Raw genomic sequence first — 23,293 nt, forward strand, 5'->3', positions numbered from 1 at the left:
CCATCGGTAGGACATTCAGGACCAACACCCCAAACATACAATCTCTAATGACATCTCATTTGTATCCTAAGTATTCTTTAGGTTCAAACGAGACTTTTAAGCCGTCAAGTACCTAATTATCGTATTATAATTGAAATAAATATATCTAACATATCATTAATGAATAATCAACCAAAACAACACGTAATAAGCATAAAGTCCATACAAACTTACCTTGATACCACGATCATTTTAACACGAAAACTAATCCAACATTTTAGCTTTGCCTCAATTTACGTTTGGTTGTTGCATATCTTGATCTAAATAATAATTTTATTCAATTAAGCACATCAAATAACCTCAATTATTCATTTCAATAAATAACTCATATTACCATAAAATTACAAAATTACACCTCCTATTTTAACTTTTTCACAACTTAGTCGTTAAGCCCATAACTTGATAATTCACTTTTTTTCTAAACTTAGTTCTTAAGCCCATAACTTGATAATTCACCCTTTTTCTACCTAAAATATACTAGCTGATTTTTCCCTATACTCATATCAATCTACATTTTTCTTCATTTTACAAAATATACATGAAATTTACCATTTAAACAATTTAATCCCTAAACCATAAATTCTCTAAAAATCACTAAATAAAACATGTTCATTTAACAATCAAAATTAATAATCTATCAATTAAAATCAAAAGACACTCAAAATCAACCATGGAAAGCCCCTCAACCATTAATAACTTTGCAAATTAACCCTTGGGATAAGTATATTAAGTTAAAACGAGCTCAAAAACATAAAAATCATTAAAAACGGGGTTCAAAAACTCACCATGCACACAAGCAATACTTGGCCAAATGTTTTTCTCCAAAAATATAGAGGAATTGGTTTTGGCTAGGTTCATTACAGAAGATGACACAATTTTTCCTTTTGTTTTATTTAGTCTTTTAACTTAATTATCCATTTACCACTTTAACCTTTTAAAAAAACTAATAAATTACACCATGACCAATCCAACATCAACCACTAACTTACACCATGGTATAATTACCAACTAAATTATTTAATTTATACTTCTAAGGCCATTTACTCCATTCAATTAATAGAAATAATCTTTTGCATCTTTTACGGTTTGGTCATTTTTACCTAATTAACCATTTAAACTTCAAAATTTCTTAACAAAAATTTAATGCGATTTTAAGTTAACCCTATTGATATTAAATAAACATCAAAATACTAACTCACTCATTGGAATCGGGTTGTTACACTCTGTGAAGGTAAATAAGAATAACAAATAATGAAGATATAGTATACTAGCCTGAAGTAAAAGAAGATTGGCAAGAAACATAATCATTTAACCAAAAAAGAGGTCGAGAGACCCTAGGGGACTTCTTAAGACCCTGTTTTGGTGGAGAGACAAATGATAAAGGTAGAACAGAAGTGCTTGCTAAAGAAGGTGAATCAGAAATAGAATGAAAAACATATGATGAAGTAGATGAATGTGGGAAATAAGGAATAACTAAAAAATCAAAATCAAGAACCTGTGGTTGTGAAAGAAAGAAACATTTAGAGGAAGCCACTAGAAAGTGAAAAAGAAAGATGGTTTCATGAAATTAAACATCTCTATTGACAAAAAAAGTTTTGGTTTCTAAACTAAACAAAAGATAACCTTTTTTAGTAGAAGAATAACCCATAAAAATGGAAGAAATTACTTTAGGAGAGAATTTATCATGGTAATTAGGCTGAGTAGTATAGCATAAATAGCTAAAGACCCTTAAATGAGAAATAGAAGTTTTTTTTGTGGTGAAGAAATTCAAAGGTATTTTCTATTGAAGAGTAGCAGACGGAAGCCTATTGATGAGATAATAGGCAGTTAGAACACATTCTCCCTATAACGTAATAGGGAATTTAGATTGAAAATGAATAGCTTTAGCTACTTCTAAAAGGTGTTTGTGTTTTCTCTCAGTAATGCCATTTTATTGAGGAGTATGAACACAAGAACTCCAATGAATAATTCCTAAGGAAGAAAAAAAAGTGGAACAATCTGAATTAAAAAATTTAGAATCATTGTCACTACAGAGGAGTTTGAAAGTGGTATTAAATTGGTTTTGAATGAAAGCAAATAATTTCTTTAAAGAAAGAATGGCATCAAACTTAAGCTTCAACAAGTACACCCAGGACATTATAGTGTGATAATAAACTATAGTAAGAAAAAAGTGATGACCACTATGTGTAGACACTCTATAAGGTCCCCATAAGTCAGTGTGAACAAGTTGGATAGGAAAATTAGCTCTGGAATGAGTAATAGGAAAAAGGAATCTAAATTGTTTTGCTAGAGGACAAACATAACAACTATGAATAGAATTGATATCAAGCTTATTATTATGAAACAAAAGTTTCTTATGTAGTTTTGAAAGAGAAGTATGACCTAAACAAGCATGCCAAGTAGTAGTATTATTAGTAGAAAAAGACATAAATTGTGAAACAGTGGTACATGACATATGCGAAACAGGATTACATTGTGAAAATGAAAACAAAATAGAACTAAAAAAAGATGATTCGAAGACATATAAACCTCCCTATTTCCTACCAATCCCCTTCATCTTGCCAGTTGGGAGATCCTGAAAAAGACAGAAATCATGATAGAAAATGATAGCATAATGCAACTCATGGGTTAATTTTGAAACAGAAATCAAATTATGAGTAAAATTTAACACATATAGAACATTTTATAAAGTTTGATTAGAATTAAGAGAAAAAGAGCCAATATGTGTTATTGGAAGAGTTTTACCATCAGGAAGATAGACAAGCTAGAAAGTAGAAGCACAAAAAATAGGGTTATTCAAGCTTTAAAGATCAAATGACATATGATCTACCACACTAGTGTCCAAAATCCAGGTGAGGGTATTGAAATAGGTAAACATCGAGAAACTATACCTGCAAGATTAACAATAAACTTAGTCATTTTTCCTTTATTCAGTAGACCTAAAATTTGACCATACTGCTTAATGGTGAAAACAAGAGTAAGCATAGGAGAAGTTGACGATCTTGAATAAGGAGGGAGCCATCAGGGGTGTTAGAATTGACCGTCATTACTGCGTGCACATTTTTGCGCTTTGTATATTTGAAATCGGGAAGAAAGCCAATAAGGCGATAACATTGCTCAATCTTGTGACCTTTAACCTTACATTAATCACATGTCCTATTGAACCAAACATGACGAGTAACAAAAGCACCAGAGGAATTTGAGAACATACCAGTAGAATCTGAAATGGGCAAGACACCAAACAAGCAACTTTATTGCAATTCTTCTTGAACAATTATAGAATACACTTGATTAATAGATGGAAGCAATTCCATAAGGAGAATTTGCCTGCTAATTGTAGAATAGGTCTCATTGAGTTTCATCAAGAATTGAAACAAGCGATGTTGAAGAATATGTGTCAAATTCTATTGTGAATTTGTATAATTGTAAGAAGAAATTGGAACTAAAGTAGCATACTCGTCCCACAAAAGCTTGAGTTGCTTGAAGTATGCAGAAACAAAAAAAAATCTCCCTAAGTAAGCATGGTGATATCACGATGAAGAAAAAAGATCTATGGACCACCAATCTTACTAGAACATTCCTTCAGATATTGCCAAACAAGTGTTGCACTCAAGGCAAATACTAATCCTATCGAAAGTTTAGTATTAACAGTGTTGAGAATCCATGAAAGAATGATCGCGTTACAATGATCCCATTGGGGATGAAGAGAAACATTGAAATAATCTCTGCCACAATCGTGATCGACAAACCTTTGTTTATTTTTCCCTAACAACTCAATTTGCATTGAACGATTCCAAAGGCTATAATTCTTGAAAATAGTTAACTGATGATAAATAAGAAGACTTCTCGACATATCAGATGGATGCAAGTAAAGAGGATGTGTGAAATCAATATCTGTGAAATCCATGATGGGGATACAACAGAGACACTATTCAGAATGCAAAAGGAAAAATGAAACGAATCAGATGAAAACCCAATAGCAAAATGAAACGACTCAATGGCAAAGTCCAGTGAAAAAAGACCAAGCCCTGGAGAATGAGCAACCCACAGTGAGAAATGGTTTCTAAATTTGAAGAAATTAGCATGGAAATTAAGAGGAGGATCAAAACTTGGCTCTGATAGCATGTTAAAATTTAATACTTGCAATGTATAGATTTCACCATTTTCTTATTGATCATTGGATTAAATTACAATGTGTCTATTTATACTACTTAGCTAGCTATCTAACTAAGTAACTAATCCGTAACTACTCAACAACTAACTAAACTGATTTCTACACTAATGATATGTTATATGTAATGTTTCTTTGAGTTGTGGATTAACATTTTATATTGTTGAAAGGTGTTTTATTAATGGTTGAATGTATCTAGTGTGCTTTTTAACCTCTTTGATGAAATTTCACATTGGCTAGAAAAAAGTATATTAGGAAGCCAACTACTGGCTAATGATATGTCTATCATTTTTTTAGGCTGGTGATCATATTTTTTAAACTTATTTATTTTAATATTTATTCTTATAATTTTTTAGTTGATTTTTTTGAAGTAAAATTCAATTTTTTCATTTATTCAATGTAAATACATAAACAAATATTGTTATTTTTTGGGGATAAACCTGATTAAGCAGAGAACAAGTAAAATAATAAAGAATTTGAAAAGATCGAACATAAATATTTTATGTGGAAAACCCCCTCCGAAGAGGATAAAAAACCACAAGAAAAAATAATTTCACTATAATGGCAAAAATAAAGAGTACAAAAATGGAGATAAACTCCACCCTAAAACCTGAATTAAGAACCCTCAAAATGTAAACACAAAATTCTCTGAAAGCTTGTAAAAGCTAATACCTAAATTTGTAATAGGTTATATTTCTAGGGTGGAAAAATAGTCTATTTATAGGCTAAATTTGTAGGTCAAATAATATTAAAATAACTTACACTAATAAGTGTTTAAGTGAGACACAAATATTAAAATAACTTATACTAAAATTAGTTTAAGTGGGAAACTAAAAACAAAATTTAACTAAGAGAAGAAAAAGCCAAAAAAATACTAGTCATAATTCCATAAATCTCCACACTGACTCATATTTCCACAATGATTTATTTTCCAAAGCCCAAAATGGGCTTATCTCGAACTATGTCAGATATTAACTGAGTCGAAGTTGTGCTTAAAATATAGAAGTCTTATAGCCTTCGATTTGTGCACTGCCAAATAAAAAATGACCCAGGCTTGATTTCCACTAACACAACGCCCTATCTTTTCAAAACTTGCACCCAAAAATGAACCTGTCTTAGACGAAACGGTCATGCCCCTTTCCCTCTTATAACCGTGTTGTCTCTGCTTTTTTATTTCGCAGTTATCATGACCTAACTTCTTAAATAGCAACATCTCTTACCTTGCTTCCTTGATGCTACCAAAACCAAGAATTGCCTATTTGAGTTTCCATCTAAATCAAACTCATTTTCAATTTTGTCTTTGCACAATAAATGACCCTGCACATCTTCGAATGAGAGATTATCTCTGTCATAAATTAGGGTCTCCTTGAAATACTTGTATGAAGGGGGTAAAAAGAACAATAATAGCTTAGTTTGATCTTCATCATCAATTTGAACTTCAACATTTTTAAATCATTCAAAAGAGTAATAAATTGACTGATGTGACCTATAAGGTGCTTGCTTTTGTCTATGTAGAACGTGTATGGACATTGTTTAAACACCAATTGGTTAGCTAGAGACTTTATCGCGTAAAGTGTTTCTAACCTTTTCCATAAGATGAATTTTTTTTCTCCATCAAAACCTCCTGCAACACATTATTTGTTAGACATAATTAAATCATGGATAGAGCTTTTTTATCTAACCTATTCCATTCTAATTTATTTAGGTTTGAAGACTTCTTCTCTATAAGGACCTTTTCAAGATCACTCTGAATTAGAATTGTCGTTATCTGAACTTGCCAATGCTTGAAAATTTTAATACCATCAAACTTATCAATATCAAACCTTGTTGTTGCCATCTCTAATAGGGTTGGATACGAAAATCAAACTAGCTTTGATACCAATTTTTGGGGATAAACTCGATTAAACAATGAACAAATAAAATAACAATTAAATTGAAAAGATCAAACACAAATATTTTACGTGGAAAAAACCCTCCAAAGAGGATAAAAAACTATGGGAAAAGACTTCAAAACCAGAAATAAGAATCTTCAAAAGGTAAACACAAAATTCTTTTAAAGCTTGTAAAAGCTAATACCTAAATGTGTAATTAGTTATCTTTTTAGGGTGGAAAAAGGGTTTATTTATAGGAAAAATGTGCAAGTCAAATAATATTAAAATATCCTACACTAATCGAAGTTTATGTGAGAAGCTAATATTAAAATAACCTACACTAATTAGAGTTTAAGTGGTAAACTAAAAATAGAGTTTAAGTAGGAGAAGAAAAGCCAAAAAATATGAGACATAACTACATATTATTGTTGATTTTGTTTTTGAGTAGTGCCAAGAACCAATGCCAACCAGTGCTTGTAACTGCCTACTCAGAAAATTGCCATGTTTAAGTTGTCAAGTTCTGGTAACAAAAATCCTTGATCTTTAATTTTGACTGATACTTTGGATGACAGTCGGCTTATCTTTTATATCCAAACTACACATAGTAACATATCTTGGAGATTGGTTTGGATTTGGACAGAAGAAATAAACTTTCCAAGTTTGGCGGATTAGATCAAATTGGATAGAACTTGAAAGTATATCTTGGAGATTTAAGACTTTCCTTAAGTTGATTGAAGATGTTATTTATGGTTATTATCTTACTATATACATGGGAAGATTGATTGTAATTGATGTAGTATGTGTTGGTAATACAAAAGAAAAGGGCAATCCCACATTGGTTAGGCATAAGCTTCTAACGGGGTTTATATATAGACTTGTCTCTTTCCCTTATTAAGTAATTGGAGCTAAAAACCTAACACGTGCACGTTGTCGTTGCCCGACCCGTGTCCACGAAACATACTGTAAGTGTTCATTTTTGGGTAAAAATTCTGTATTGTTTTTCAAGAAATAAATTTATTTAGATTCTAAAAATTTGTTGCAGAAAAATCTGGAAACAGAAAATATTTTTATTTGTCTGTTACAGATTTTTAGGAAACTATTTCTACTAGTTTTACTTTTTTTCCCTTACATATTTGATGACTTTGCCCTTCGAAAAACTGTATAAATAGGAGGCCATTCCCTTTATTTTTGATAGAACAGAAGAGAAATAAAATTTCTCTCATCCTTCTGTTCTTTAAATTCTGGTGTTCTATAAAATCAAACTAAAGGAAAATTCTGTTTAGGAGATTGAGTTTTAAACGGGACTGTCTGTGACCCCTTCAATCTTTCTTGGGAATTGAACCAAGTATGGTTTTGCAGGTTTCTTCCAGTTTATTTTTCAATCAGATTCCCAATCAACTACTTTTGTTTTTTGGTTTCCATTCCTTTCGAGAAGAGCAATGTGAATTGTGTTCCACCTTTTTTATTTGGGTGTATGAATACTGAAGTATTGTGTTAACCTTGGGGGGCAACATCCACTACATGATTACTCCGACCATAGGAAATTTGCTTATAAGGCAGTGGTTCTTTGACAACACAGGAATTACCATTTTATTTACCCTCAGTTTGGTTTCCTGTCAGAGCTAATGATTATGTTTTGCAGTAGTATATTTCCAACAGTTTAGAAGCAAATTATACTACTATTTAAAAATGAGATTCGTTTTCATTTCCCGCTATTGGAACCATTAAAGGCTCTTATATGCATCAAGTTAGAGTACACTTGAGGACTGTTGGAGCAAATGTAGTGTCTTATTAAGGCAATCAATTTGAGGGCACCTGAGTAGTGTAAGTGTGTGCCTAAGTAGCGTTGGAGTGATTGCAAGCTCCATTTGTGTTGGTCAATGGGCCTTTGCGATCAAAATGGGCTTGGAAGGCCTAGTAAGATTGGGTTGATTGAGTCTTAGCTCGACTGGCCTGGTCATTGTTGCCAATGTAGGAGGATGTGAGTTCAAGTGCGCTGATGTGCATTATCTTCCTATTTGAGTTGGTCAAAGGTTTCTTGAGTTTGAGATGGTCAAAGGGCCCTTGAGTTTGAGTTGGTTGGAGAACCATGACCAGTTTGTTGGATGCTTGTATCTGGGATAGGGCTTATGATGCCCTCATCCATGATAAGCTACTAATACATGAGATTTATGGAGCTAGTCCAAGCGTAATCAAATTTCCAACAAAAGTAGACAAAATGATTATCAAGTCTGAGATGTTGAACAAGAGAACTAGTGGGGGATGTCTTTTTCAGGCAACCTATGAGATTGTGCAGAGAAAGGAACAATGTGCTAGGCTTTGCATAAATGAGCATTAAAGTCCAAAATTGATATTGAGATTGACCTAGTTTAATGGTGTCACCTATGTTGCGGTTGGCCAAGATGGCCAAACCCATTGGGGTGACCATAGATGGGCTGAGAGGATCTAAGTTGGGGATGGTAAATCTATCTGAATTTCTCATGTTGAGAGCTTTTGATGCCACAAGGGATGGTTGGCATAAACCATGTATGGAGGGGCACATCCAACGGGATGTCGCAAGAGTACAGTTGGTGCCACATCGAAAGGGATGCCTTTTGAGTATCAAAGACATAGTAATATTCAATCAATAAAGGATCATACCATTAAGGGTTCCTTAGGGTTGTAACTTGATGATTATGTATTGTGGCATTGAGTTCGAGTGTTTAGTGGAGGAATGAGCACAAACAAGACTACACCAACGATTAAGATGAGAACAAGTTTGAGTCTATGTTCAATGCACGTTGAATAGATCATAACTTTAGGCCTTGAAGGCCTAAGATGGTCTTGAGACCAAAATGGAAACTCGGTGCATCATCATAGTAAGTAAGGGAGTGTCATAGTCTGCAATTTAGTTATCAAGGTTGAGCTTTCCCCAAATGGTCTTAAGTGAAATTAAAGTATAATAACTTGGAAGTTGGAGTTTGTCAGATACCCTACAGTACTAAAAGGATGTTGTGGTGCAAACTGGGTAACTGATAAAGTTAGCTTTACAAGTCTGTATGTCTATAGTTTGGGTGGAACAACTATTTCATAAAAGTCTGTTAAATAGATGTATATTGCTCGCTCCATGATGGAATATGAGTTTATTACTCTTGACTGAGCCAGGTAAGAGGTTGAATGGCTTAGGAATCTACTTGCAGAGATTTCTTTATAGGAGAATAGAGTACTGCTTTGAAGAACGTGAAGTCTGAAAGGAACCTAGCTGATCCACTAACAAAAGGGTTAAGTAGGATAATGGTTCTTGATTAATTAAGGGGGATGAGTCTTAAGCCCAAGGGTTGAGGAATTCATGGTGGAACCCAACTTAGTTTTCTATGTTCAATGTGGTCAAACGAAACCATGGAAAGACTCGTAGTGTACATTCTACCTATCCTTTAGGTGAATGATGTACATGTATAATGTTGAGTTATCACTCTTAACAAATTCATATCATAGGATTTGGGTGGTCTTATTGAGACGGACTTGACGAATTCACCGACATGTGACATTGAGTTTATTACTCTTAATGAGTTCATATCCTAGAGTTTGGGTGGTCATAGTGAGACGGACTTGATGAATTCACCGAATTTAAATTTGAGAGTAAGAGCTTAATAAATGATCTTAATGATTTCATAGTCATGTCTCAAGTGGTCTATATTGAGATAGACTTGATGAAGTCACCTGCATAAGTGTGAAGAACTAGCCATATTCGATGAAAGACATTGAACAATAATTCTAGAGAACTTACCAATATCCCGAGGTGTATTGGCTAAAAATTGTTGATCTATCATAGAATATTTATTGGTTCTGAGATTAGTCGTTTGCATGAGTTAACCCATGTCTTAACAAGTTCAAGATTCATTTAGATCTTAAAGAGAAAAATCACTCATTTCACTATGTACTAGTTTAAATACACACGATAATAGTGCTTAAGCAACTAATTTCACTATTGCTCTTTTCATATTTTTACTTTTTTTCTCTTGTTTACAAAATTTTCTTGATTTTCTTGCATTAGTGGGGGAATGTTGGTAATGCAAAAGAAAAGGGCAATCCCACATTGGTTAGGCATAAGCTAAAGGTCTAACATGTGCGGACCACCACCACCTCCTAGTTTGTGTTTACGAAATGTATCACACTTGTTTATTTTTGGGTTAAAATTTTATATTATTTTTCAGAAAATAATTTGTTTTTAGATTTCAAAAATTTGTTGCAGAAAAAACTAGCCAACAAAAAATATTTTTATTTGACTGTTGTAATTTTTAAGAAACTATTTCTGCCAATTTTACCTTTTTGACCCTACGTATGTTACCACTTTTCCCATTAGGAAACTATATAAATAAAAAGTCATCCTCCTTATTTTAGATAGAACACAACAAGATAAAAACAGAGAGAAAAAATTCTCCCATCTTTCTATTCTTTAAATTTTAGTGTTCTACGAAATTACAAGAGAGGAAAATTTGTCTAGGAGATTGTGTTTTAAGTGGACCATTTGTGTGTAACACCCCTAACCTATATCTGTCGCCAGATAAGGGTTACGGAGCATTACTGTACTATCAGAACATTTAAACTTAATTTCATTCGATAAGATAAACATATCAAAAATCAATCATACATATACATGCCATCCCTAAATCAGCCCTCGAGGCTCTAAAAATGCATTGGAAACAAATCAGGACCAATTTAAAATCATTTTGAAAGTCCAGGAAAAATTCACAAAATTTTTGAAACAGGGATCACACGACCATATGGCTAGGCCGTATGCCTCACACGATTGAGAGACACACCTGTGGCTCAGACCGTGTAACCTTTGAACTAGGGACACACGGTTGCGTCCTAGCTTGTGTCCTCACCAGTGTAACTCTTTGAGTAGGGTCATACGGTCATGTCATACGCTTGTGTGTCAGGCCGTGTAACTCTTTGAGTTGCCTCGCATGCCCTTGTGTCAATTTGTGTGTTAGGTTGTGTAACTCACTGACTTGTATACAAAGAAACCCTCGGATAACACACGGTTGTGTCACCAGGCCATGTGCTACACACGGCTGAGTTACACGTCCATATCTCAGGCATGTGGACCTAAAATTCACCCAGAACCAAACCATCTCAATGCCATATCATTCTTAACATCTCAAGCCATTCATGCATACATTCAAGGAACCTAAACATTACCTAAACACACATCAAAACACCATTTCAATGTTCTAACACAACTAACCAATATGCCATTCAAAGGCACCTCAATCAACAACTAAATATTACCTATCTAAACATGTCAATTATGTCATAATTCAATCATCAAATTCTAGTTCAACATATACCAAAACATGCCAATAACACATCATTTCAAACATACCATAGTAGCATAACCAAGTTGACACAATTTGACAAAGCATCAAAAAGTGCCAAACCAAGATAACATCCACAACTTATACAAGCCAATTTAGCAAAAAAACATTCAAAAAAATGACATTACATTTCAATCTATACATGCCTTTATAACCTTGGTCAAAACATTCAAAAAATACTGATATTTATGCTAGATAGTGTGATAGATCTCCGATGAGCTTCCAAACCAATTGAACTTCTGATAACCTATAAAACATAGGAAAGAAACTATGTAAGCCATTAATGCTTAGTAAGTTTGTATATATCAAAACATAAATTACCATTTCAATTTGCATAATTTAAAGCATAAGTACATTAAATTCCAAACCATAAGCTTCTTATAAGCCTATAAATTACTATCGATACACAAGTTAGCACATTTGTACATAACTCATTTAAATTAACCATATGATAAGTCATTTTCATATGAAATACATTATTTGATTCATGCATCCTTTCCATGCACTTATGCATAATTCCATTTGAAAACTTACCATTTTAATCCCTTTCCTTACCCATTGAACCGAATAGAATTTCACCGGATACTCGAGAAAGCTCACACAAAATGTGCCTTTACACAACCGTAACATTTTTCCTTTATATCATTGCTCACACGTGCTATGAAATGGGCCTGCTCACACGAGCTGTGGGTTGAAATATAAGTTACACGATGCTGCTCACATGAGTTGTGGAGTATCCGTAACAAATGCAGGACTTCAGCCATCAGTAGGACATTCAAGACCACCACCCGGAACATGAAATCCCTAATGACATGTCATTTGTATCCTATGAATTCTTAAGGTTAAGGCTCAACTGGAACTCAATAACCGTTATAACATTGATTTCTATATACATTGTTCAATTACATTATGAATAACATAATAACATAAATTTAAATAACATGAATATAATAACTGCTTATACGAACTTGCCTCGGCAACTAGGGGTGAGAAGGTTAAATCGAACTAATTCGAAGCTTTTGGTTTGCCTCGATCTACGTTCGTACGTTGTTTATCTTGATCTAAATGGACAATTTCAATCCGTTTAAAACTTATAGTATTCCACTTAGTCCACATTTCATATTTATGCAAAATTACTATTTTGCGCCTAACATTTTAACTTTTCCACAATTTAGTCTTTAAGCTTATAAATTGAAATAAAAGAATTTTAATCCTTCTTATAAGCTAACAAAAATCTTTAGGAACTTAATCCAACCAAATAAATCATCATTTCATAAATTTAACATGAATTTTTACTATTTTTACAAACAAATACCTAAATGCAAATTTCATTAAAAATCACTTTACAAAACTCGTTTATTTCTCAAAAAAGGTTCATAATCTATCATTTAACATCAAAAACCATTCAAGAAAATTCGTGACATAACTCTCAACCTTTAATAGTTTTACAAATTGATACTCGGGCTAGATAGATTAAGCTAAAACGATCCCAAAAGCATAAAAATCATTAAAAACGGGGTTCAAAATCATACCATGCACTAGACTTTATGCTTGCCGAATACTTATCTTCTCCAATGGCTATTTTAGGGTTTTTAAAAAAAAAGAGATGAAGATGACAACATTTGGTTCATCTTTTGTTATTACTTTTTTCTTTTAATTACCAAATTACTAAATTAACCTTTAAAAACTATCATAATTATATTAAAACCTATCCATGTCCATCCACTATCAACATATATGGTATAATTACCATTCAAGTCCATTAAATTTCATTTCCAAAGTCATTTAACCCCTTTACTAATAGAACTCAACTTTTACACCTTTTACAATTTAGTCCTTTTTACTTAATTAATCATGCAAACATCAAAATTTTTTAATGAAATTTTAATACGACTTTACTATAATCCCATAGACATTAAAATAAAAAAAGAATAAGTTGCTCATCAGATTTGTGGTTTCAAAAACTTTGTTTCTATATCACTAAAAATAGGCCGTTACACTCTGACCCCTCCAATCTTTCTTGGGAATTGAACCTATTGTGGTTTGATCAATTTCTTCTATTTTATTTTTTTATCAACTGCTTTTTTTTTCAGTTTCCATTCCTTTTGAGAAGAGCAATGTCAATTGTGTTCCACCTTCTTTATTCAGATGTACGAATATTGAAGTACTGTGTTAATCTTGGGGGGAACGTCCACTCCATGATTACACCAATTAGGGAGAATTTTCTTATAAGGAAGTGGTTCTTCCATGGCACATGGATTGTTATTTTATTTACAATCAATTTAGTTTCTTGCTAATTGTAACGAATTTGTTCTGCAGTAGTATATTTCCAATAGTATGTTAGCAAGTCTCGATTCCATTATATTGAGGAGATTTATATAGTTGATGTGCTAAACTGAAAGCACTTTATTGTTGTTCAATGAGGAACCTTTTTTGTGAGTGCATTGAGTGATAATCAAGTGTGTGATTTGGTTAATTCCTAAAGTTTTTAGGGGAAAAACTTAAAGGAGAGTTTTGTAGATCTTAGTTACAAAAGCGAGGAGTCTAATATGATGAGTGTTAGATATTGTAATCACTTCTTGTACGAGTTGCTAAGACAGTGGATTATCTCTCTGGGCAAGATTTTCATAGTTTTGAATTTCATATACAAATTATTATGTATTTTAGATTTGGTGTCTACATTGTATAATTTTCGCCCCCTGGCTAGATATTATTCAAATATTAATGTATGATGGGTCTTGAAAGACTAAACTTAGAGGCCCAATATGGACTTTAAAGCCAAATTCCAAAATTAATTGATTTGGCTCATACCCATACATATTAAGTTAGTGAATTTCTTTTATTTTGATTTGTATGTCTTGCTAAAGAATTATCTTCCTCTGGTAAGGTGCCGACATTGCTGAGAAAAAAATAAATGAGTTTGATGTAGAGGTTGAGAGAGCAGAGTAAAAAAAAATACAAATTATCTTCCTCTTGGCTCATTACGCAAAAGACCTCTCGGTAAATATTTTTGCATAAATTATGTTCTTTATTTATTTGACTTATTTTTTTCTTTTTCCTAATATGTTGTTGTTTAATATATTCTTACAGTCTTCAAGTTTTTCGATTAAATTACGGTCAACAAAAAGATCAAATTCGTTTTTAATAAAAGGGTGTAAAAAAAAATGATCAGTCAGTTTCTCAACCTTCTGCTATTTGTGGAGAAAAATCAAATATCGAATCTTCCCAAGCTCTTGAACAAGATATCAGGCCTTCTCAATCCCAACCTCTTGAACCCGATATCAAGTCTTCCCAAGCTTCTGAATGAGATATTGAGTCTTCCTAAGATCCTGAACGAGATATTGGGTCTTCCCATGTTCCTGAATGTCCTTGTAAGATGTCGATAGTTGAAACAAATGAGTTTGATGCTTCTTTAGAGCATGATCTGAGACCTCAAAAATTTATTTGGGATTACCCTATAAATCAACAAGATGAAGTCCATCGAGCTTATGTTAAGTTTGGGTCATATCAACCGATTCCTACAAGTGAGGCTCCAACATCTCCTCGTTATATTTGACAAGAATGGACGCTGATTTCTCCCATATTGGTACAAGTTATTCCCAGATTGGCTCGAGTTTTCACCAAATAAGATTGCAATATATCCTTCCATGTTTTTTCTTCAACAAGCCATGTAACACCCCGTACCCGAGTCCGTCGCCGGAGTCGGACACGAGGGGTTTGCAGACTTAAATCACTTCTTTGCACAATCCATTTTAAAATTTTCCAGGCAAGCTGGCTAACTGCGTCACTGTCACTTTAAAAATCATATCTTGAGTTTCATAACTCGAAAATCAGTTTTGTGATTTTTCACTGAAACTAGACTCATATATGCATCTACAATTTTTTTTCTAGAATTTTTGGTTTGGCCAATTAGTACAGTTTATTAGTCAAAGTCTCCCTTGTTACAGGGATCGACTACACTGACCTTTGCGCATTACGACTTGGATATCTCCCTGTACAGGGCTTCAATACTGATTCCGTTTGTTTCTATAGAAACTAGACTCAAACAGGAATCTATACATATATGGCATGACTTCTAAATGTCTCTGATTAGTTTATAATGAATTTCCAAAGTCAGATCAGGGGATCCAGGAACCTTTCTGGCCCTGTCTCACGAAAACTTTAACATCTCATAATATACTGTTCATATGAACGTTTCGTTACTTTCTAATGAAAATAGATTCATCAAGGTTCAATTACATAATTTATTCACTATTTAATTTCATTCCTACTATTTTTAGTGATTTTTCACATCCACATCACTACTGCTGCCAGCATCTATTTTTAAGGTAAACTTTACCTATTTCATGATCCTCCATGGATCAACTAGAGTTTGTCATACATATTCCAAAAATGATCATGAATAACCATTCCCATGGCTAACCGTTACCAACATTTCCATACCTCTCGACGGACAACATACAAAACGATTATAAAGCTATGATCAAAGTATATTTAAGCCATTTTCGCATGGCTATCCAAATTTACACAAAACCGAAGGGTACATGACCAACAACAAAAGGGTAGTCCTATACATGCCATTTCAAAGTTCAACCAAAAGTATACCAAAAGGAGCTTTGATAGTGTGGGCGACTTCGACTTCAAAATCCCGAGTCCGATAGCTGAAGAACCAAAATCTATAAAACAGAGAATCAAAGAAACGGAGTAAGCATTAAATGCTTAGTAAGTTTTGAGCAAAGAATTTAGACACAACCAAAGTATAGCATTCATGTAGCTAAACGGATAATTTCATATGCACAAATTTTCAATATCATACTTACTTCACATTACCAACCCTTTTATTCATACACAAAGATCAACTTAGCCAAAGGCCGGTAGCTCATTTATCAACTGAGCGAATACTTATTTGTAAGGGCTCAACTAATTCAAAGCACATACGAAACATACCTCAATGTTGGGATGTTACAAGCATATTAACTGAAATTTTTATAGCAAGATCATTCATTCCCAAATCACGTACCTTCGAAATTTAACCGGATATAGCTACTCGTTCAAATGCCTTCGGGACATAGCCCGGTTATAGTAACTCGCACAAATGCCTTCGGGACTTAACTCGGATTTAGTAACTCGCACCAATACCTTCGGGCTTAGCCCGGAATTAGTATCTCCCACAAATGCCTTCGGATCTTAGTCCGGATATGGTCACTTAGCACAAAGCCTTCGGGACTTAGCCCGAACATCATTCGAATAACCATGCACATTTAACAATAAATCATGCCACATTCGTATTTCATTTTCATTAGCAATACTCAAACACAAGACACTTATCACTCTTGCAATTTCGGCTCAATAGCCACACACAAAGAGCATGATTTTGATTTGCTTAAAACATGATCTAATCAAATCATAATTTAAGCTCTATTACTCAAGAACTTACCTCGGATGTGGTCGAACGTTTTCAGCGGCTATTCGATAACTTTTTCCTTTCCCTTATCCAACTGTGGTCCTCTAAGCTCTTGAGCTAATTCAAACAAATTTAACTTATTAAAGTCTCATTATGCTAGCTTATGGCTGAATATGACAAGGAGTTTGATTGGTCATATGGCCACCTTCTAGCTCAACTACACAATGGTCATATGCATTTTTAATCACATCAAGCAATTTAATACAATTCATTTGAACATCAAAAGAAAACCTCAAGGTACTTAGCCCATATATACTTTAGGCATTAGAGTCACATATATATATGGAATCATGAATCAAACTCAACATTTTAGCTAATATTCCCCCTTGGCCGAATTTTCTAAGCCAAGACAAAAGCATCAATATGCTTGCCTCTAACCGAATACATGCAACACCAATCTTCTTCCTATGGCCGAATATGCATGTCTATGTTGAGGCCGATTATATACTTAATACCACACATAAATGGCATACATTTTACTAACTAATGCATTACATATTATAACTCAATACGCATCCATCATTTAATCCATAACCGAAGCACCATCATGTGTAAGTATATACCTTGAGATAATATATAGGTCATACCAATACATCATGTGCAATCAATATATATATGTGCAAGAGCCGAATCACAAATTTGATTATAACCAAATTTAAACATATATCCAAAACATAAATCTTACCTACCATGCAATAAGCATAAATCACACTTATGGATAAACCATGGCCGATACTTCCAACAACACCAAATAAAAATATACTTCATGGATCTAAGGTAGAACCAAGAAAGAAACTCATAATCATCAAGATGTAAGCAACTACCATTTTTCATCTAGATTTAGCATGAAACACAACCATCACCCTAATTAATCTCCATAGCCGAAAACCTTACTTATTCCAAAATCACAATTTCAACATGGGTTACCAACAATAACTTGATATCTCACTGAAATCAACTAGGATTTCAAGAACTAGTATCAACTTCCTTACCTTAATATCGACCTAAGATGACCGATTGCTTCACTCCTTCCTTCCTCCTCTCAATCCGGCCAAGAAGAACCAAAGAACACAACTTGTTTCCTTTCTTCCTTAGAACATTCGGCCAAGAGAATTGAAAAAAAGATGGACACTTTTTTTTTGTTTTCTTTCTTACATTCACGGCAATGGGGAGGGGGGAGAAACAATCACACACCTTCTTTCTTTTTTCCATTTCTTTATTACTAACTTTATTTTATTGTTTCCTCCCATGATGCACCAACACAACATGTCTATGACATGTTTTGCCCATCACCCTTTGTCCATCCTAATGTCATGGCCGGCCACTACTAGATGGGGGGGAAAAATTGACATGCAAGTCCCCCCTTTTCCAACATGCACTAATAGGTCCTTATGTTTTGATCTATCACATTTCAAAAATGTCACACATAAGTCCTATTGACTAAATTCACATGCAATTTACTAAATCGAAGCTTAAAATTTTCACACATTTATTTTAGACAATAAATATCATATTCAAATAATTTGGTGACTCGGTTTAGCGGTCCCGAAACCGCTTTCCTAATGGGGTCGCTTTAGGGCTGTCACAAGCCATTTAAGAGTCATGAAAATACTTTTACAAGCTATGGATTTTGATTATTGAAGTGTTGGATATGGTGCCCTAAGTGTAGTATATTCATTTGTAAACTTATAATTCTTTCAAGCAGATCAATTAATAAAATAAATTCATTGATTACATTAATATAATTTGTATATGTAACGCCCCAAACTAAGCTGGAACAGACCGACCCAAATCTGGAACGACATATTAGCCACTAAAGTGACTGTCCTTATTGGTCATGTAAACACACCAGAAAATAACAAATTATAAATAGGGGTAAAATAGTCATTTTACACATTATACGTGCAAATTGTAAATTTTTTCCAACAAGTGCCATTTTAAACCAATGGTGAAAATTTTAGCTCAAAATGACATTTAAAACTAACTTAATTTCTAAACGCAGTTTAAGGACTAAAACATAAATTTTACAAAATATCTTGACAAACCATTTAAAGAAATTGAAGTTACCATATTGAAATTGAATGTATAAAACCTACTCATGTAAATTTTCAAAACATTTCGTGTTGTTTAATGCCTCAAATTTTATTGTATAAAAATCAAGACTTATTTGCAATAGTTTCAAAATATGCCCAAAACACTTTAAACGTCGTGTCGCGACCACGTGATTCCCATGTCGTGACATCAACCTGATATTGTGATTACCTATAGGGCTCATCACGACATTGACTCAAAAATTTGTAGAAAAATTGCAGCACTGACGTATGACACTTTAACTCTCCTAAATGCATACAATTTCGCAATTTCATGCCATTTTCCTTATAGCATTAACATGCTTTGGCATCCAAATCAATTATCTATGTGTCATGCTTTTCTAAAGTCTCAAATAAAAGTACTCAACATACCAAATTTGCATATAAGGCAATTGAAAGTGCCATAAAGGTATATACCTTGTCATTTGGTCATTTTGCATCTGTCCACATGCATGCTACTCAACAATTAAATAAGCATTCATCTAGCATACATCATGCAATCATTCAAGCAATATAAAACAACTCACGGAAAGTCCATTTAGAAGTCCAAAACAAAAGTAAAGTCTAACCCTCAATATAAATGTAACAGTCCGGTTTTGACCCTAGTTAGAATAGTAGTTTTGAGACCACAAATTCGAGTCCAAAAAATATTTTAATATTATTTTTTGTGTCTGTGATATGTGAATTTACATTTTTGAAAATTTATGTGATTTAATTTGTCTGTTTCTGTGCTTAATTATGAAAAAGGATTAAATCGCGTAAAGTGTAAAAGTTGAGTGCTAGATGCTAAAGCACCTATTTGGCTTGGCTTTTAAAATAAAGGTCCTTGCATGTCAATTGGACCATTGTACTAATGCATGGACAAATATGGACATGAGTTGGTAGAAATTAATGTTTTGTCATTAAGGGTAAAATGGTAAAAGGTGATTATAATGTTATAATAATAAAATGGAAACATGAAATTGGCCATATTTTCATGCATATAGCCGAAAATAAAAGAAAAAGAAAAAGGAGAAAGCCATTTTAGGTTTCGGCACTTTGATTTCTTAATTAAGATCAGGAACAAAGAAAGTCGAACTTAGATCGGGGGAAGTCCAAAATAGTTGAATAGACGACTCATTTTATTTGAAATTCGTTCGAGGTAAGTCAAATTACAATTACAAGTTAATTGAAATAAATTCTGCACATATAAACTGTAATCTATATTGGATGGCCTTGAGTGCCTGATGAATATCTTTGGAGAAAAGTATGATAATATGTTAATATCTGAAAAGCTCTATATGTTTCTAAGAAAAGTTGACATCTGTCTGAGACATCGTGTAAGACCGTGTCTGAGACACAGGCCTCGATTGAGATTTAAGTATAAGAACATGTCTGGGACATTGACATCGTATCTGATTTCGTGTAAGACCCTGTCTGGGACAGAGGCATTGATATTAAATTACATGTAAAACCACGTCTGGGACGTCGGCATTGTACTTGTTTATGAGCATTTATATCATTTTTGACCTGTCTGATATAAGCGTACGAAATATGAGTTTGAGTATATGAAATGTATAACCTATGCAGGTACGTTTGTATCGTACTAAATTTCTGAATATGAAAAACTCTTTCTCTATGAAATATGTATGGAAATGGAGCATGACATATATGCAAACAAAGGAGCATGGCTAAGTTTATGAATTATTCTATGAAATGGTTATGAATCTATATAGGTGAATTATATTTATATGCTTTAGTAGTTAGACCAATTATATTTGGCTTATTAAGCTCGTTGTAGCTTACTCTGTATGTGTTTACTGTCTATTTTACAGTTATCATAGCTACTGAAGGATCGGGATAGTCGAGGATTATCACCACACTATCGATCTCATTTTGGTACTTTTGAAAGTGTAAATATTTTAAAGTATGGCATGTATAGGCTAGAAGGTCTATGTATATAAGTTTTGATACATATATATTATGCCATGAGAGTTGGCTAACAAATGAAATGTTGTATATAGTTTTGGTATTTGGTTGATAGTGCCAAATGGTGTATGGTTGTAGTGTTTTATGAGCTAATATGTTTTTGTTATAATGAAGCATGTTATGAGTATGGAATTGGTTGAAAATTTTAGGTACAAATGTTGTTTATTATGGCTTGTAGGGATGACCTTTAAAAAGGGGTGGAAAATTAGCTTAAACCAAGCCTGCATTGTGCCACACAGCCATAGCACACGAGTGTGTTTGTTGGCCGTGGGCTTAAGTCAGTAGCTAGCTAAGAATCACACGGCATAGCACACGAGCGTGTCTGTTGGCTGTGGGAATAAGTCAGTATATAAGTCTATTTTGGCATGGCTAGTTTACATGGGCATGTCTGATGCTCGTGTGGGGCCCACGGCCTAGTCACACGGGCGTGTGACCTCTATAGAATTGAAAATTTTTAAATATTCTGAACTTTATGAATGTGTTCAATTTAGTCCCGATTGTCTCTTAAAAGTGCATTTTAGATCCTGTAGACCATCTTAAGAGATGATTGCTTATGAATTGATGTTATATGATAGCTGTGATTTTGAATTGGTCTGAAATGTTCAGTCTGTCTGGTAATGCCTCGTAACCCTAATCCAGTGTCAGTTTCGGGTTAAGTGTGTTACATTTTATTGGTATCAGAGCTATAGTTTAGTCAGTTCTAGGACTACCATAGCTTATATGAGTCTAGCTATACATGCCATATATCTGAATCTGTGATAGTGTGATGACTCCTGACTTTGAAATGTGCTTTTATATAGCAAATGGATCTCGATAGAGCTGTAGCTGATGATGTAGAAAGCAATGCGCCTGCTCCCGCGCAAAGGATTGTGCAAGGTAATTCTAGACCGGCTACGAGTAGCCGTGATGGTGAGGCTAAGCAAGCCTTCTATCAGATGATGAATGAATGATTCACTCAATACATTAGAACCAATCCGACTGTACAACAACCTCCACCCCCGGTTAATCCTTCTCAAACTTCTGATATACCACGAGTGAATCTGGTACAATTGAGTAGACCACCAGTTGATAAGATTAGAAAGTATGGGGCTGAAGAGTTCCAAGCTACAACGAATAATGATGCTGGAAGAGTCGAAATCTGGTTGGAAAATACAATAAGAGTGTTTGATGAAATGTCTCTGAGTCTTGAGGAATGTGTTAAATGTGTTGTTTGACTTCTGAGAGATATGGCGTATCATTGGGGGAAAACTTTAATATCTGTGGTTCCGAGTGAATGAGTTATGTAGGATTTCTTTCAATCTGAATTCTGGAAGAAATATATCAGTCAGAGATTCATTGATCAGAAATGTAAAGAGTTTCTTGAGCTTAAATAGGGTCGTATGTCTATTACTGAATACGAACATGAATTTTTGAGATTGAGCTAGTATGCTTGTGAATGTGTATCGAATGAAGCAATAATGTGCAAAAGGTTTGAAGATGGACTAAACGGAGATATTCGTCTGTTAGTTGGGATTTTGGAGATTAAAGAAATGGTAGTGCTTGTTAAATGAGCATGTAAAGCTGAAGAGTTAAGTAAAGAGAAAAGAAAAGCTAATTATGAAGCTAGAGATGCTAGAAAGAGATCTTCGAGCAGATCATTTCAGTCTATGTCAAAGAAATTCCGAGATGATCAAAGCCGTCCAAATGCTAATGTGGGACATTCAAACCAAGATCTAGCTAGATCGCATTCAAATTTCAGAGTCCCTGCTACTTCTGTTGCAAGTGTTGGGAATGTCTAATTTGAAAGACCTGAATGTAAACACTGTGGTAAAAGACATCCGGGAAATTGTAGATTCAATGACCGAGCCTGTTTCTGATGTGGATCTCTGGACCATTTTGTAAAAGATTGTTCTGAACCTGCTGAGCAAGAGAATGTATAGAATCTGAGACCGAGCAACACTTCAGCTAGAGATAAACCTTCTAGAAGTGCAAGAAATACAAGTAGTGGTCAAAGAACTACTAGAGATACTATTGTTAGATCTGAGGCCAGAGCACCTGCCAGAGCCTATGTTATCCGAGCTCGTGAGAAAGCCTTGTCTCCAGACGTGATTACTGGTACTTTTACTCTCTATGATACTTTTGTGATTGGATTGATAGATCCTGGATCAACATATTCTTATATCTGTATGAATTTAGTGCATAGTAAGACTTTGCCTGTAGAGTCTACTGAATTCGTAAGTAGAGTATCGGACCCCTTAGGCAAAAGTGTCTTGGTTGATAAAGTCTGTAAGAATTGCCCGTTAATGATATGAGATATCTGTTTTCCTGCTGATCTGATGCTTTTACCTTTC

The sequence above is a fragment of the Gossypium hirsutum genome, chromosome A02, assembly GCF_007990345.1.
Source record: "Gossypium hirsutum isolate 1008001.06 chromosome A02, Gossypium_hirsutum_v2.1, whole genome shotgun sequence".
NCBI lineage: Eukaryota > Viridiplantae > Streptophyta > Magnoliopsida > Malvales > Malvaceae > Gossypium > Gossypium hirsutum.